A 4,658-nucleotide genomic window follows, 5' to 3' on the forward strand; every position below is an offset into this window, starting at 1 on the left:
TTTTTTATTCTATACAAAACTTAGAATGTAGCTCTCTTTAAAACTTCAAATTGACACTTACAATGCACACATAGTTTTGAAACAAAATAAGTTTCATACAAAATAGTCCTAGAATGGACTCACGAACCAAACTATTAGTTGGAAATATATATTTTCTCAAAAATTTCATTTAAAATTCAGGTATACTAGAAATAGAAATAGCATCAACATCCATCCATCCATTTTCCGTCACGCCTATCCCAAGCGGGTCACAAGGGGTGCTGGTGCCTATCTCCAGCTGTCTACGGTGAGAGGCGGGGTACATCCTGGACAGGTCGTCAGTCCATCACAGGACAAAGCAGAGAGATACAGGACAAACAACCATTCAGGCACACTCACACACCTAAGGAGAATTTAGAGAACCCAATTAACCTCACAGTCATGTTTTTGGACTGTGGGAGGAAGCCGGGGTAACCAGAGAGAACCCACGCATGCTAACGGAGAACATGCAAACCGGAACCTTCTTGCTGCAAGGCGTCAGTGCTTCCCAGTGTACCACTGAGCATCCCAGCATCAACATCCAATGTACCATTTTTTTTTATAAGTTTCTATCGTTTTAAACACAAATATATTTCAGTATAATAATTTTTTAGAGTTTGTTTTCTCTAGAGCAGTATTTTTCAGGCTTGGATGCACATTGCCCTGCAGGTTTTAGATGTTTCTCTGCTTTAACGCACCTGTTTCAGATGATTGCAGTTCAACAAAGGCTGGTAATCAGCCACCGATAGAAATCAGCTGTGGAAACATCTAAAGCATGCAGGGCAGTTTGCTTTGAGCAGCAAGGGTTGGAAAACACTCCTGCAGAGTATCTCAAGACCCCATCCCTGTAGAAACATGACCATAACTTTGTGTTTTTCACATGTGTGCAGAGTTTAAAGTACAACCTCTCAGCTCATTATATCCTACAGTTAACTGTACTTACACATTAAAATTGATCTATTATTAGTTGTATTATTTTGTGATTCATTCATTTTTAACAAGTTTTCATAGACCAAGTATTCCTTTAAAAAAAAACAAAAAAAAACTTGTCAATTAAAGCCAATTAAAGATCAAAAAATAAAGTTTTCTTTATTCCAATGGTGGTTTCAGTCTAACCGATCCCCGATTTGTGCTGCCGATTTTTTTAGGGCCATTTTTTTCAGACTCATACTGGTTTCTCATCCTCTGATCATGCAATAGAAACACAATAATAGCAAATGTTACACAAGTTTATTAACAAATCAAAGGAAACATTAATCATTGATAGTAAATGGAGGGAGAGGCAACATTTTGGGTGTAACGTGATCTTAAGGCAGGGCAAAATGTGCTAATAAATTGGCTAATGCATGTACCCACTGGCTGATACACAAAAACCCTGCAAATATGGGCCAAAATATCAGCTAACCGATGTATCGGTCTATCTCTACTTCCAACAGCCTCACATTTTTAAAGGTTCTGGCTACAATAAAACAGAGATTAGGGTGTTCATTTGTTGTGCATTTTTTAAAATGTACACAATTGTGAACAATGAATGCAGATATCATGTGAAGACCTCAAAGGATTGCTAGAGAATATTAGTGAACCTCTTCTGTTCACTAATATTCTCGAGATCAGCAGCTCAGGTTCTAGATCCAGTTTCCAGGCCTGTATGGGACGATGGCTAGAGGAAAGCTGTAAGAAGGATTTACCAAACATTAAACCTCTGCTATTCCATCTTCCACCTTTCATATCTGCTGCTGCCAACTTCCTATCTACCCCCCCATCTGCCTGCCTGTCTGTCTCTAAAAGTTATACTAAGAGGCATTAGAGGAGACTGAAGTGGGAACAAGGCTGGAAGTACCAATCATGTCAGGACTGGCATCTTTAGCTGCTTTGGATGTTATCACCGCATTAAATGGTCGTTATTAGAGTTCATCAGTGCCATAGAATGGCTTCAAATTGTGCCTCCTACCTACCAGTAGGCCCAGTAGGTAGTTATAACTAAATGAACCCTAATCCTAACCCTAAGGTAATTCCTTTTTTGCTCATAGAATTATTTAATCTATTTATATGTAATCTGAAATAATTATAGTAGTTCTTCATATATTGTAAAAAAAAAAAAGAAAGAAAGAAAAAAAAAAGGTAGACGGACCCTCATCATATCAAACAACCCCTCTTCAAATAATCTCATGTCCTGTAAACTGAGTTGTTTTTAAACAATGCATTTAATTTGTGGGGCTGAAACATGTGAACTTCCTCCTAAATAAAGCTTCAAAATGCAGTTGTTTTATTTTATAGAAGGTAGACTGTAAATAAAATAGATAAAAAAGGTAATTAGTACATAAAATTTCAGGTTTAGGCATGGCTAAAGCGGCTATTATCAACGAAAAGCTGCATATTGTCAGCCATGAGAAACCTAGTAGAAGGTAGAGGAGGCACAGTCTGAAGCCATTCTATGGGACTGATAACAGGGGCGGAGCTAGAAGGGGGGCCAGGGGTGGCCATGGCCACCCTTACCCAATCATTAGCCCCCCCTATGGCCACCACTACCATTCTTCCCTCTAATACAGACGATGGCAAAAATAATACTCTCAAGTGGAACGTTTTAACTTATTTGACATTTTAATTTTCTATATGTAAACAATTAGCTGACAACAAAAACACTGTGGTTAATTATACACATCAATATACTATCATTAAAGATGAATACAGAATTCATGCTCTTTTCAGAACTAGATTTTGTATTATATGGGGTAACGAACAAATTATGACGCTGCAAGTCATCTAGGAATCTTCACTGAAATCAGAGATAAATATCTACTTTAATAATGAGTAATCCATTTAATGTTGATATTAGTACATGTAAATATTAATTTTATACTTAATGATTATTAATAAAAGTAGTTTAGTGTCGAGAATGGAAAGCATGTTTGCCCCAGAACTCAAAATTTAAAGAATTTTTTCCTCTACACCTTTAATTTAGACAGCATGGATGTTTAAATATATGCGTATATCTGTTAGCAAAGGCTGTACGAAAGTGTAGTTTTTATTTAGAAAATATGCATGTTGTGATTGTTCATTTTCCTTTTGGAACAGAGTAGATTGACCCTGAGGTTCTGGTGCCTATCTGCTTTCGTCCCCCCCTCAGTGTACATTGGTTATTGCTTATTAAAATGTTCTGGCTACGCTTCTGGAAGATAGGTGTCTCAGCCGGTGGTGGTTCTAGACAAAATTCACCAGGGGCCCAGGGTGATGCCAGTGATTTTTCATGGTGGCAAGAAACAGGGGCGGAGCTAGATGGGGGGCCAGAGGTGGCCACCCTTAGCCAATCATTGGCCACCCGTGTGGTGGCAGCAGTAATACTCTCAAGTGGAATATTCAAAACATTTTACATTTTTATTGGTTAATTATACACATCAATATACTAACATTAAAGATAAATACAGAATTCATTCTCTTTTCAGAACTAGATTTTGTGTTATATGGGGTAAAGAGAAAATCATGTGTCTCTGCAAGTCATCTAAGAGTCTTCATTGAAATCAAAGATAAATAACATTTTTTAATAAAAACTTAGCAAATAATCAATTTATGTAGATATAGGTGCTTGTAAATATCAATTTTATGTAGAATGTTTATTGATACTAGTAGGTAAGTAATGGCAATGATATTTTATTTACGCCCCAGAACACAAAACTGAGTTTTATCCATTTTACTTTTATCTAGAAATGATGGATGTTTAAATATATGGGTCTATTTGGTTCAGATCCACTGCAGACCTGAAAAGATGCCTGTTTTGTCTTGGAGTATGAGCTAAAGATGCCATCAAACACCTGCCCCAACAAACCCACTGTCATCTGGATAAAACAGGCAGCCCTCTGAAGGTCATTTAAACTGATTTCACCTCAACTTATCAAGTGAGAAACTCCAACAGGACACAGCTGGAACCCATTGGCTGGACGGCTATTTGTCAAACTGTGAAAGATTTAAGACAATGCCTTTTATTAGTGTAGCATTATCAGAGCTTGTGACCTCAATAACATCATTAAACTTGTAAAGAAGGAGTCTCTAGAGCTTATTGTGCAACTACAGATGCTTCATGTAATGAACATAGTGAAAATCCTTGAGGATTGTCTTCAAGGGTGTCCTCCTTAATGGGCTCCTTCAGATCCTCTTTAATACAGGTTCGCTGCAGGAGACCTTTCCTTCACGCATACAGCCTTCACCATCTATCTTTACCCTAATGTGAGCATTAGTTACTATATCCTCTCTTTTCCCTTTAGAGTTAGAAAAAAAGACATTTTTAATTCAGTTTAGATAATCTGAATGTCGATCCAGGTGCTCTGGTCAGAAGTTGCCAAATATATATTTTATGTTTTACGTGCAAAAAGCTACAGGTAGCAAACATTCGCATGTTTTGAGGATACTATTCTTTAGCAGGGGCAGGGCAGCCGGTCAGCATCGTTGTGTCATGATCTGGCCTGTTTGCTCTCCCTTAATTAGTCATTCCTTTCACCTGTCGGTTTTCCCTCCCTGCCTCAATTATAATTTATTCCTCTCACCTGTTTTTTCTGTTTATATTCAGTTCAGCTCATTATTTGTTTTCGTTGAGTCTGTTGGTTCAGTTTGATTTCATGGTTCATGTCCTGGATCCTAGCAGCCAG

This window comes from Cyprinodon variegatus, unplaced genomic scaffold (assembly GCF_000732505.1).
Source record: "Cyprinodon variegatus isolate N-32 unplaced genomic scaffold, C_variegatus-1.0 Scaffold361, whole genome shotgun sequence".
Lineage (NCBI taxonomy): Eukaryota > Metazoa > Chordata > Actinopteri > Cyprinodontiformes > Cyprinodontidae > Cyprinodon > Cyprinodon variegatus.